At 39.6% G+C, this 14,437-nt stretch overlaps 1 protein-coding gene across 9 annotated transcripts in view; it reads left to right on the top strand.

The window, feature by feature from the left end:
- Positions 1–14,437, top strand: part of HHAT (hedgehog acyltransferase) — a 319,102-nt gene that overhangs the window by 286,978 nt on the left and 17,687 nt on the right. The gene's annotated exons all lie outside the window — the stretch shown is intronic.

The following is a 14,437-nucleotide window of genomic DNA, read 5'->3' as shown; positions in this document are numbered from 1 at the left end:
GTTCAGCAGTACTGCTTGTTTTTGAAAGTGTGGATTTCACTTTCATCATGATGACTACTTAGGGAGCAATCTGAGCATGATGCAGTTGAGTGTTTGCTTATATGTAGTTTTGTCTTCAAGAAACCCTAGGTGAATGCAGAAAACTGCACCCAGCTGGACTGAGCCCAGTAGAAGTATGGAACATACGCACATGCACACACCTCAAACATCTACCAGCTGCTTCCGTTCCTCATTGTGAACCACACCCATCCACATCCTGTATTACAACACTCCGTCCAGCATCAGATAGCCCTCCTTCCATCACTCCATGATTACCCACAAGCTGCAGCCCTCTGGTACCCACTTCTTTTTTTATTATTATTAAAGTTTATTTACTATTTGGGGGAGAGAGAGTACAAGCATGCATGTGTGAAGCGGGGGGGGGGGCAGAGAGAGAGAGAGAATCCCAAGCAGGCTCCGTGCTCAGCACAAAAACTGATGTGGGTATTGATCCCATGAACCTCGAGATCATGACCTGAGCCAAAATCCAAGAGTCAACTGACTGAGCCACCCAGGTGCCCCCTTTGGTTTTTTATGTCCACTTCAATAAGGAAACCTGCTTTGCAAATACAAATATTATTTTAGTACTTGATTCATTTCTTAACAATTTTACACGTGTAAATCCATGCTACCAATATTATTAGATTTCTTTTTTCAGTGTTTTATTTATTTTGAGAGAGAGGGCAAGTGTGGGAGGGGCAGAGAGAGAGAGAGAGAGAGAGAATTCTAAGCAGGCTCCTCTCTGACAGAGGAGAGCCTGATGTGGGGATGTGGGGCTTGGTCTCTTGAAATGCGAGATCTTGACCTGAGCTGAAATCAAGAGTTGGATGCTCACCCACCTGAGCCACCCAGGCATCCCTTAGATTTGTTTTTTTTACTTTTATGTGTCACTGACAAAGTTTTTGAATACTATGCCCTAACTTGATGCCCTTATGTTTTTTTTCCTTAACCTTAGTTGTTTTTTTTTTTAACTCCAGTATTAACATACAATATTGTATTACTTACAGATATATAATACTGTCATGCAACAATGCTATACATTACTCAGTGCTCATCATGATAAGTGTATTCTTAATCCCCTTTACCTACTTAACCCCCACTCCCCATCCATATCCCCTCTGGTAATCATCAGTTTGTTCTCTATATTTGAGAGGCTGTTTTTGGTTTGTTTCTTTTTTCTTTGTTTGTTTTGTTTCTTAAATTCCACATATGAGTGAAATCATATGGTATTTGTCTTTCTCTGACTGGCTTATTTCATTTAGCATTTTACCTTCTAGATCCACCCAGGTTGTTACAAATGGCAAGATTTCATTCTTTTTATGGGTGAATAATATTTCAGTGTGTGTGTGTGTGTGTATGCATCACTTATTTAGTCATCTGTTGGTGGACCCTTGGACTGGTTCCATAATTTCTATTGTAAATAATGCTGCCATAAACATCTTGGTGCATATATCTTTTTTACTTAGTGTTTTTGTATTCTTTGGGTAAATACCCAGTAGTGTAATTGCTGGATCATATGATAATTCTATTTTTAATTTTTTGAGGAACCTCCATACTCTCTTCCACAGTGGCTCTACCAGTTTGCTTTCTACCAACAGTGCACCAGGATTCTTTTTTCCCCACATCCTCACCAACGCTTGTTTTTTCTTGTGTTTTAGATTTTAGGCATTCTGACAGGTGTGAGGTGATATCTCATTGTGGTTTTGATTTCTGTTTCCCTGATGATTACTGATGTTGAGCATCTTTTCATGTGTCTGTTGGTCATTTGTATGTCTTATTTGGAGAAATGTCTGTTCATGTCTTCTGCCCATTCTTAATTGGATTATTTGTTGTTTTGAGGGTTGAGTTAGTTGTATAAGTCCTTTATATATTTTAGGTACTAGCCCTATATCGGATATGTCATTTGTAAATATCTTCTAAGCCCTTTGGTTTTAATTGCTTGATTTTGCATAGTGTGGTGATCTTTAGGAACATATACATCACATTTTGGCAGAGCTGACTATATTTCTTTTTGGTTTCTTGCTTCTTTCAACATAATGTTTGAAAGATTCATCAATATCATTATGTCTAGCAATAGTTTATTCATTTTTATTGCTGTATTATTTCATTGTCTGAATATACTATAATTGTGTCTATCCAACTATTGATGGACTTTTTAAATTGCTTTTAGACTAATGCTCTTACAAATAATGTTACTCTGAAAAATCTTGTACATGTCTCTTAGTGCACACGTGCCACACTTTTATGGGTACAGATGCAAGAATGGCATTGCTGGGTCTTAGGATATGTGTGTGATCAGTTTCAGTAGAAGTCACCAGTTTTCTGATGTGGTTGCACCAATTTATTGTCTAACCAGTATACATGAAAGATTCCAGTGGCTACATATCCTTTCTGAAACTTGGAATTGTCCATCTTCTTAATTTTAGTTCTTCGTGTGTGTGTGTGTATGGTATTTCATCATGATTTTAATTTGCATTTTCTTGATGACTAAGGTTTAAGCATCTTCACGTATGTTTATTGACTACTTGTATTTTCTCTTTTGAGAAGTGCCCTTAGAAGTCTTTTGACTATTAACAAAAATTGAGTCACTTGCTTTATTCTTCTTGATTTATAAATAATCTTTATATATTCCAGGTAAGTCTTTTGTTGGTTTTGTGTATTGCAAATATGTTCTCTCTTACTCTATAACTTCCAGATTTTACTCTTTTAATGATGTTTTTTGATATGTAGGTATTTAACATTTTCATTAGGTCCTGTTTCTCAGTTTTTTCCTTTATTGTTAGTGGTTTCTGTGTCCTCATTAAGAAATGTTTGTTTACTCCAAGATCATGAAGATATCACTCTATATTATCTTCGGGAAGCTTTATCTTTTTTTTTTTTTTTTTACCTTTCCTATTTAGATTTATACTCTATTTGGAATTAATTTTATGTATGATATAAAGATCAACATTCACTGAAAAGTCCATCAATTCCCCACTGATGTGCAGCACTATCTTTATCATAAATCAGATGTCCAATGGTTTGTCTCCTGAGTCAACATTGTACTGTCCTAATTAAGGAAGTTTTATAATTATTGTTGCTTGTAATATAATTTCCCTGCCATCATTCTCTCAGCTTGTCTTAGGTACTCTTGGATCTTTGGCTTTCCATAAAAAATTGAAGAAACGTCTTACCAATTTCTGTAACAACAAAACAAAACAGAAACAACCCCAAAACAAAACATCTTGGTTGACTTCTGATTGAAATCACATTGAATATGTGTGTAAATTTGGTGAGAACTGACATCTCTATAATACTGGTATATCCCTTGATTTATTTAGGAAACAAAAAGTATAAATCTTATGGTTAGTGCTAGTCTTTGATCAATCACAAATAAATTATTTGTATATATTGGTAATAGCTGATAGATTCTAAACCTTCTAGAACATACTGCTTGTGTGGAAGGGGAACCACTACTTCATCTTTTGTAAGCCATCGCTGTAACATTCTAGTTGTAGGTGAAGATGCAGAGTTGGAGTCGATCACGAGTTAGTCCTGGGAAATGAATCACATGAGGGTTTTTTACATGAGCCACCTGCCTGCACAGTGCAGCTTTCCTGTTGTCCCTTGTTAGCTCTGTTATTTTTTTGAACCAGACAGCTTTGTTGCAAGAGAAGAGGGCACATCTTATTCAATTTAGTGGGCAGAATTTAAATACAATGGAGCTAATTGCAGAAGCTTCTGGAAACATTAGATGAACCAGTGGTGTTTAGAACTAGTGGAAAGTGATATATTCATATGCCATGAATGAGTTGTAATACTTCTGGAAATGCTCATGCCATAAAGAAGTTAATTTTTTTTGCTTTTGTTTGTGATATTTGGAGCTGAAAATATGGACATTTTTGAAGAATTATTTGGAAATTCAGAGGTCTCTGGTTCACCTTCCCTCCAATGCAAGACAATCTAGTATATTTTGCAGAAGCCATAGAATTGTGGAAAGTTAGATCCAAAAAGATCTTGGAGGAGAGGTTCTGGCCTAAGTTTCCCATTTTGGAGAAGAGGACACTGAGGCCCAGGGAGGTAAATTTACTTGGACCGGAACTAGAGGCCAGGTCTCCTGACTCTCAGTCCTAGGCTCATTTCTTTCTTTCTTTTTTAATATGAAATTTATTATCAAATTGGTTTCCATACAACACCCAGTGCTCATCCCAACAGGTGCCCTCCTCAATACCCATCACCAACCCTCGCCTCCCTCCCACCCCCCATCAACCCTCACTTATTCTCAGTTTTTAAGAGTCTTTTATGTTTTGGCTCCCTCCCTCTCTAACCTTTTTTTTTTTTTTTCCGTCCCTTCCCCCATGGTCTTCTGTTAAGTTTCTCAGGATCCACATAAGAGTGAGAACATATGGTATCTGACTTTCTCTGTATGACTTATTTCACTTAGCATAACACTCTCCAGTTCCATCCATGTTGCTACAAAAGGCCATATTTCATTCTTTCTCATTGCCACGTAGTATTCCATTGTGTATATAAACCACAGTTTCTTTATCCATTCATCAGTTGATGGACATTTAGGCTCTTTCCATAATTTGGCTATTGTTGAAAGTGCTGCTATAAACATTGGGGTACATGTGCCCCTATGCATCAGCACTCCTGTATCTTTTGATAAATTCCTAGTAGTGCTATTGCTGGGTCATAGGGTAGTTCTATTTTTAATTTTTTGAGGAACCTCCACACTGTTTTCCAGAGCGGCTGCACCAGTTTGCATTCCCACCAACAGTGCAAGAGGGTTCCCATTTCTCCGCATCCTCTCCAGCATCTATAGTCTTCTGATTTGTTCATTTTAGCCACTCTGACTGGTGTGAGGTGATACCTCAGCGTGGTTTTGATTTGTATTTCCCTGATGAGGAGCGATGTTGAGCATCCTTTCTTGTGCCTGTTGGCCATCTGGGTGCCTTCTTTAGAGAAGTGTCTATTCATGTTTTCTGCCCATTTCTTCACTGGATTATTTTTCGGGTGTGGAGTTTGGTGAGCTCTTTATACATTTTGGATACTAGCCCTTTGTCCGATATGTCATTGCAAATATCTTTTCCCATTCTGTCAGTTGCCTTTTAGTTTTGTTGATTGTTTCCTTTGCAGTGCAGAAGCTTTTTATCTTGATGAGGTCCCAATAGTTCATTTTTGCTTTTAATTCCCTTCCTAGGCTCATTGCAAGAGGTCAGCTTTCCCCAAAGTATTCCCAAAGTTATTATTTTAAGGAAATAATTTCTTGGGAGACTAAAGAAGGGATCCTAAAAAGGGATCCTTGGCAAAATTCATTGGAAAACTTTTGCCTAGTCTGTCGTCTTTTGCAGTTTTGCCACAAAGTAGGGACATTTATTTAATTCAGCACTTCCTAAACATTTAATCATGGAACACTTTTTGCTTAGAACAGGTTGTTATAAGGCAGCAGGCGATATGAATCCAACAGCTTTTGCCACTAGTAAGGCCTGTCTTTGTCACTTTCCCTTGTCATCCACTGCGATGCTCTCCAAGTGATCATCTGAGGTAGAAATACTCTAACATCTACTAATTGCACTTGCCTGGATGCTGGCTTTCATTTAGTTCTCACACAGAATTCTTTTGGAGGTTAGTTATTATAGTCCCTATTTTATAGATGAGGAAACAAAGAATCCAGGAGGTTAAATGACTTGTTCAAGGCCACCTGGCTTAGTAAACAGGATGTGCTTTCCCTCATACCTGGCTGCCTCCTTACCAGATTCTATGCTCATTATTATGGAGACAGTACCAGCTTTTTTTTTTTTTTAACTTTTAAAGAGATTTTTAATATTTTTAAATAAAGAAGAATTCTATTTATCTAAACTAAAGAAAAATAGTAATTCACCCTTCCCCCTGCCTCTGGCCACCACCAATCTGTTCTCTTTATATATAAGCTTTTTTTTTTTTAAGATTCCATATATAAGAGAGATCATACAGTATTTGTCTTTCTTTGTCTCACTTACTTCACTTAGCATAATGCTTTTGAAGTACACCCATGTTGTTGCAAATGGCAAGATTTCATCCTTCTTCATGGGTAAATAATATTACATCACACACACACACACACACACACACACACACACACACCCATATTTTCTTTATCCATTTATCCATCAGTGGACACTTAGATTGTCTCCGTGTCTTGGCTATTGTAAATAATGGTGCAGTGAACATGGTGGTGCAGATATCTTGTCCAGTTGTTTTTGTTTTCTTCAGATAAATACCCAGAAGTGGAATTGCTGTTCCATACTACCATATGGTAGTTCTGTTTTTAATTTTTTGAGGAACTTCCATACTATTTTCCATAATGGCTACACCAATTTATATTCCCATTAATAGTGTATAAGATTTCCCTTTTCTCCATATCCTCACCAATCCTTGTTTCTTGCCTTTTTGTTAATAGCCCTTCTAATAGGTGTGAGTTGATATTTCATGGTGGCTTTGTTTGCATTTCTTCATGATTAATGATATAGAACATCTTTTTATGTGCCTGTTGGCCATCTGCATGTTTTCTTTGGGAAAATGTCTATTAAGGTTTTCTGCCCATTTTTAAATTGGATTGTTTGTTTTTTGCTATTGAGTTGGATGAGTTCTTTATATATTTTGGATATTAGCCCCTTATCAGATAGATGATTTGCAAATATTTTCTCCCATTCAGTAGGATGACTTTTCATTTTATTGATGGTTTTCTTTGCTATGCAGAAGCTTTTTAGTTGGATATATCTTCATTGTTTATCTTTGCTGTTGGTGTCCAATTTAATCATCATCGAAACCCACATCAAGGAGCTTTCTGCCTGTGTTCTCTTCTATCAGTTGTATGGTTTAAGGTCTTATGTTCAAGTCTTTAATCCATTTTGAGTTGATGTTTATGTATGGTGGAAGATGGTGGTCCAGTTTCACTCTTTTGCATGGGGCTGTTCAGTTGAAGAGACTGCCCTTCCCCATTGTATATTCTTGGCTCCTTTGTCATAAGTTAATTGACCTTATATGTGTGGGTTTCTTTCTTTTTTTTGACATGAATTGCATTTTTTAAAAAGTTTATTTATTTATTTTGAGATAGAGAAAGAGGCAGAAGGGGAGACAGATTAAGAATCCCAAGCAGGCTGCACGCTATTAGCTCAGAGCCCGACATGGGACTTGGTCTCAGGAAGCATGAGATCATGACCTGAGCCAAAATCAAGAATCGGACGTTTAACCGACTGAGCCATCCAGGCGCCTCTTAATTGTATTTTTTATTAGTATTGATTTTTTGAGAGGTAATTCACATATCATAAAATTCACCCTTAAAATTACACATACAATTCAATGGCTTTTAGGAAATTCACGATGTGCAACCATCACCACTATCTATTTCCATAACACTCTCATCACCCCCAGAAGAAAGCCTGTTCCCATTAGCAGTGATTCCCCATTCTCCCCTCCTCCCACCCAGCAGCCACTAATCTTTCTGTCTCTACAGATTTGTCTCTTCTGGACATTTCATATAAATGGAATCACACAGTCTGGGGCCTTTTGTGACTGACACATTTCCTATAGCATGTCTTCATGGTTCTTCCAAGTTGTTGTGTATCACTGCTTTATCCCTTTTTAAGGCCAAATAATATTCCACTGTATGGATATATTTTGTTTACCCATTTATCAGCTGATGGAAATTCAGGTTATTTCCACTTTTGGTTATATGAATACTGCTATGAACATTCACGTAGACGTTTTTGTGGGAGCATATGTCTAGGGAGAACTGCTGAGTCATATGGTAACTCTATGTTTAACTTTTTGAGGAAATGCCAAACTTTTATAAAGTGGCTGCACCATTTTCCATTCCCCATCAGCCACTTAGGAGGGTTTCCGTTTCTCCACATCCTCACCAACACTTGTTACTGTCTTCTTTGTTATAGCCACACCAGTGGCTCATTGTGGTTTTGACTTGCATTTCTCCAAAGACTAATGACATTGAACATCTTTTCATGTATTTTTCAGCCATTCTTCCTTAGGGAAATGTCTGTTCAAATCCTTTGCTCATTCCTTAACTGGGTCATTTGTCTTTTCATCATTGAGTTGTAAGAGTTCTTTATATATTCTGAATACTAGCCTTTTATCAAATATATGATTTGCAAATCTTTTATCCCATTCTGTAAGTTGTCTTTTTTCTTTTTTGATAGTGTCCTTTGAAGCACAAAATTTTTCATTTTAATGAAATCCACTTTGTTCTTTTTTTTGTTGCCTGTGCCTTAGGCATCATATCTAAGAAACCATTGCTTACTTAATTCAAGGTTATGAAGATTTATACCTATGTTTTCTTCTGAGAGTTTTTATAGGGTTAGCTCTTACACTTAAGTATTCAATCAGTTTGAGTTAATTTTTGTATGTGGTGTTAGGTAAGGGTTCAGATTCATTCTTTTGCATATGGAGATCCAGTTTTTTCCCAGACCATTTGTTGACAAGACTGTTCTTTCCCCCACTGGATGATCCTGGCACCCTTGTAGAAAATCAATTGGCCATATATGTATGGGTTTATTTCTGCATTTTCAACTCTATTCCATTGATCTATTTGCCTATCCTTAAGTGGATTGCATTTTTAAAAGATCACTGTGGCTGCCCTGAGACCAGAATGGAAGGCAAGGTGTGGAACCAGGAATACCAGTCTGGAAGCTACCACAGCTGGAATAGTCCAGAAATGCTGCTGGCTTAGTTTTGAGTTATGGTAGTAGACATAGAAAGTAGATAGATCTTGGGGCACCTGGCTGGCTCAGTCAGTGGAGCGTGTAACTCTTGATCTTGGTGTCCTGAGTTCAAGCCCCACGTTGGTCATGGAGCCTACTGGCCTACACCTCCTCCAGGCTGTGGTCGGTGAGGGCCAAGATCTGCTGCAGGACCTGTGGGCTGCGGGCAGTGTGGGACGCTGCAGGCGCGGTGGGGAGTCCACGGGCGGTGGGCTGGACAAGCTCTGAAGTAGAGCTGCTGGGCCTGGAGCGCTCACTGTGGATTTATTTCTGGGCTCTGTTTAAAAAAAATTTTAAATCAACTTTGTTTAAGTATAACTTACATATAATAAAATGCAACCCTTTTAAGTACCGTATGGTAGCCAGTGAATTTGGACAAGTATGCACACCCGTGTGGTCACTGCCACCATCAAAGATACGGAACAATCAACCTGGTTGGGTTCACACTGCAAGTCCTGCGCTTCCTTTCCCAGTTCATTCTTGCCTTCTGCGAGATTCCCCTTATACTCTTCAGCCCACAGAGGCCTTTTTCTTGGTTGCTCTGATCAGAAAGACAAGGTTTCTGTCAGTTTTAGCTCGCCTCCATCTTGTCGCTCCATCCTGCAGCCCCACAGTGGGGCCCCACACTCTGGGCACAGCAGAGAGAAAAGGGGAAAAATTAGTGGGAACCTTACCCTTGCGCTTCACTAAATTTGACTCCTCTAAAGTCTGTTGCCGTCGTTTACGTTCTTGAGTCCTCGGGTATTTGCTTTATGTATTTTTGCGGTGTTTAGTTGTAAGGAGCAGGAGACAAGGTTCTATTAGGTTTGCGCAGTCATAGCAGAATCAGAATACTCTTAAATATGCTTGATTTTTGTTACAAAGAGACTTATAAGCAGCTGGACTTTAAAGGCCAATTTGTGAAAACTCCTGAGAATAAGAGAACTGTCCATATTATATAAAATCAGAAACTATTACCCGAAAGCTCCCTGGCCTGAGTTTCTTGTGCTGACAGGATGACTTAATTTTTTTTTCTAATTTCTAAGGGAGCAAATGATGTTCCTGCCACTGCGTGCCCCATTCTAATCCTTTTAGGCCTAATCAGGAGGCTACGAACAGATCTCTGAGCCCCAGGATTGAAAGTCAAGACAAAAGCTCATAAGACAAAGCCCTGAATCCTGTTTCTTGCTTTTGTGAAAATAATGATGTCGTTTGGAAAGTGAAAATGTGCCATTTTTGAAAAAAAATTATTACAATGAGGACAACTTGAAAGTTACAAAAAGAAAATAAAAATTACCCATAATCCCATAACTCAGAGATAATCACTGTTAACGTTGGTCTTTGCTTACAGATCTTGCAAAGATTCATCTTTATCTTCTCTTTGCACATTTGTCATAATATTAACCATGTAGTGTAAAAATTATGAGCTCAAACTATAGATATTTTTCATAAAATATCTTCTCATTATTAAAATAATTTTGAGGAATTAAAGGCTCATTGGCAACATATGAAGATCTGTGATTTGTTCATCATCCTAAAGAACTTTAGTATCCCCAGTTATTCCAATCTTGAGGAAAATTACAGACTCAAATCTTCAATGAAGAAAAGAAGGAAGTAATGGGTGATCTCTTCTGTACAATGGAAGTAATGGGTGATCTCTTCTGTACTGTGTTGGTTCTCTAGAGCTACTGTAACAGAACTGCACAAAGAGTAGGGCTTAAACAACAGAATTTATTCTCTCACAGTTCTGGAGGAGAAGAGTCCAAAATCAAGGTATCAGCCGGGCCTCACTCTTTTGAGACCCTGGGAAGCATCCTTCCTTCCTCTTCCAGCTTCTGGTGGTGGCCTTGGCTGGCAGCCGTAGCCTGCAACCTCCACCTCTGTCAGCACATGGCATTGTTCTCTGTGTGGGTCTCTCTCTTTTTTTTACAAGGACATCAATCATAATGGATTTAGGACCCACTTCAGTTGACAGTGAGCTTATTATCTTAACTTGATTCCACGGGCAAAGACTGTATTTCTGAGGGAGGTCACATTATGAAGTAGTGGGGGTTAAGACTTAAACACATACATGAGGGGACATAATTCAATCCATAACACTTACATTTCCTGTTCTTTGCTCCACCCCACTGGGTGGGGTAGCTACCTGTCCCCTGTGACCAGAAGAGATGCCTCCTACAGACATGTTCTGTAACACGTCTTGGGAAGGTTGCCCTCTGCAGTGCCCTGACCAGCACCCTCCCTGATCCCCCCGCCCCCACCACCAGCCTTATAGCCCCTTCTGTACTTCCTGTCTCACCCTTATCCCAATACCTCTGGTAAAATAGTTTCAAGAGTCTTACTAGAGCTGGTGGCTTCTCTCGTTTTCATAAGAACACAAACTAAGGGTAAATTTCCAGATTGAGATGCAGAAGCAATTATTAAGCATCCGTTATATACAGGCACTGGGTGAGTTCCTTTGATGGGTGTGACATTATTTACTTAAATATTGTACAACTTTTACTGATGAGAAGAGAGTCACACAGTAGGTAAATTTCAGAGTAGGGTTTCAAATCCCTAAATGGCAGCTTGAAGGTAGGGAAATTGTAATAAACAGCATGGCTCCATTTTTGATGTTTGCTGACAGGATTCTAGCCCCACCCTTCCTTCATCCCCCTTGTGTCCCATCTCTGGGAAAGCCAACAAGAAAACGGACTTGCTCGTTCTCTGAGTGCTGCCAGGAAGTTCAAACTATGCATGCTCGGCCACTGCTCGCCCTGGCCCTCCCCTCAACCACAGTGCAAACCAAAGCCACTTGCCCCCCGCCCCTTTGCTCAAGTCATTTTGGAAGAGCTTGGGGGTCTGCTGTGAGTAATACAACTTTTTTCATTCTCTTGACACGTGTGGTATCATCAGTCTCAACATCTGAACCATGTTCGCATGGGGGGGTCTTCAAGTAAATCAAGTGCTGTTGTACTGACCCTCAGAGGAATACTATGAATACGTAGTCTACATATGTTTGGCTGAAAGAGACTTGAAGCTGTGCATTTATTATTCATCCCTTCTGCCCCTGGTAGTATGCTTGGTAGGGCTGGTGGTGGGGAAAAGGTCTCCCCGCCCCTTCTTGGCAGCATTTGGTTTTTCCTTCTGCTTTTGCACTGCTCTGGGTTCATTACTCATCGGTAGAGGTTTACAGTCTTGTCCTCAATATCCAGTCTGCTTATTCAGTGCTATTTGGTTATTATCCCAAAACCCTAAATCCATATACATTTAGTGTTAAAGCCCCACAAGCTGATTGATTATGCACGACACCATATGCATTCTCCAGCAGTTTTCCCCCCAAGCGAGGGTTTATTTGTTCTATAAAGAATGAATAGTGGCTGTACGTATTGCACATGTGTTAATAAAAAATGCAGGACTAATTGTAAAATTTCACAGAGGTCTGAACGTGCATTATGCAAAGTGCAAAGATGGGTTGTATTACGAATGTTTGAATTAATATGCCTGTATGCAGAAATGTTCAGGGAATTTGTGGTTCAGTTAAAGTGACACCAGAATTGAGCCTTTTAAAAACAGACCATTCCCAGCATAATGATTCTATAATTTATTCAGACTCAGACATCCAGTACTGTTGAATTTTGTGTTAAATAACCCAATTGGTGTATATGAAAACAGCTTCTAGTAATTCAAATCCTCAGAATCAGCCCAACTGTATAATCTTGGCTTCAGCTAACTACTTGAGGAGGGCAGAAGGGATATTTAGCATATATTTGGCTATATATTCAACTCTAGTATGTAATACTTAGGGATTACCCTCAAATATATGGCTGTCTTCAGCTAGTGTTTGGAATCACACTCTGGGTACCCTCTGACCATATAGCATACACAGGAGCCCTTTTTCTCGCATGTCTAAGGTCAGGAACGTAGACTCGTTTTCAGGGGTCTGTGCCACAGCATAATTGCAAAAGGATTTATGAAATGAGGCATGGGCCCACATCAGCTCCCAAAGAGTAATTTTTTTCCAAAGAGTAATTTAGGTAGGCCTGAGTGGGTCACCCCGAGGTGGTTCCAGCATGGAACTGAATACAGCAATGATTGGCAGTGCTGGAGGCAAACCTCGCCGTGGCCATGTACACTTTGTGTGGAGATACGACCCTCAGATAGTGGGGTACGGGTAATGCAGCATTTTTCCATTTGGGAGGATGGGCTGCTTGGAGCCATCCACACCGTGTCTGAGAGGTGGCTGCTTCAGGTTCTGTGGTGTCTCTGGCAGCGGCCACATGGGGTCCAGTCGTGAAAGGTCTTGACCTGTCATCTGTGGTGTCAACCAGCTTCTCTAGCTTCTGGGGAATGGGAAAGCAGCGCGTCAGAATGTTGGCATGGGGTTGTAAGCCATTGGTACAGAAGTCGCACTACTGACAACCAGCCCTGCTGGAAGGATGGTAAGTTTAAATGGCAGCCAGTTTGGGGTTAGAAACAACAAAATAGTCCATTCAGGGTTTGTGTTTCTGTATCTCTACAAGCAAAAGTGGGCTTGTTCAGTGGCCTGTTTTAGGCACGAGGAAACCTTTTTTGAAAAAGACTTAGAGTTCTGAGATGTCTGAGTACATTCTTGCCAGAGTTTTGCCCTACTCAGGCATCCTGCTGAATGAATGGGGAGCTGAGCGGTCCACTCCTCATGATTTTGTTGAGTAGGGATTGATGATCCTGGCTTTAGAGAAAACAAGAGTTTCAGAGGAGTTAGTGTATGTAGCTAACAAGTGGTGGAACTCAGATCCCCGAGTGCAGGGCGAGTGCTCTTTTCTGGGGCTGAGTGTTCTGGCTCCTGAAACTGGCCCCAGCTGTGAGGACAGGCAATACTGTTCCTTTCTGCTTTGTGGTTCCTCATCCTAGAGAGAGTGCTGAAATAGGATTTTTAAAAATGTAATTTTAGGGGCGCTTGGGTGGCTCAGCCAGTTAAGTGTCCCAGCTCTAGATTTCAGCTCAGGCTCTCACAGTTTATGGGATCAAGGCCCGAATCAGGCTGCATGCTGATGGTGCAGGGCCTGATTGGGATTCTCTCTCTTTCCCTCGGCCCCTCTCCTTCGCTGTACACTTTCTCCTAAAAGAAAAGAAAATTAAAACTTATTTTAACTTATTTTTACAATGTTTTTATTCAAATTCCAGTGAGTTAACATGCAGTATAATATTAGTTTCAGCAGTTGCACAACTAGGTATTTACCCAGAGGATACAAAAATACAGACTGAAGGGACACACGTACCCCGGTGTTCATCGCAGCATTATCCACAATAGCCAAATTATGGAAAGAGCGCAAATGTTCATCGACAGATGAATGAGTGAAGAAGATGTGGTGTGTGTATTATACGTGTGTGTGTGCATATATACACATATATACATATGTACAATGGAACATTAGGCAGCCCTCAAAAAGAATGAAATCTTGGCATTTGCAATGACATGGATGGATCTAGAGTGTATTCTAAGCAAATAAGTCAGGCAGAGAAAGACAAGTACCATATAAAATTTTATTTTTAAAAGTTCCATTAAAAGGGTTGGACTACAGGTGCATTCTTGGGTTTAACAAAGGGGGCACGCATACTCTTATTTTTTGTTTTTAATAAAAGGGCAAACATAATACAAGGGTCTTTTATTTGCAGCCTTGGAATTTAGCCTACCATAAACACATTTAAGGGGATTCGGT

This window comes from Panthera leo, chromosome F3 (genome assembly GCF_018350215.1).
Source record: "Panthera leo isolate Ple1 chromosome F3, P.leo_Ple1_pat1.1, whole genome shotgun sequence".
In the NCBI taxonomy this organism is placed as follows: Eukaryota; Metazoa; Chordata; class Mammalia; order Carnivora; family Felidae; genus Panthera; species Panthera leo.
The sequence above is the reverse complement of the archived record's forward strand: the minus strand, read 5'-3'. Positions and strand labels throughout refer to the sequence as shown.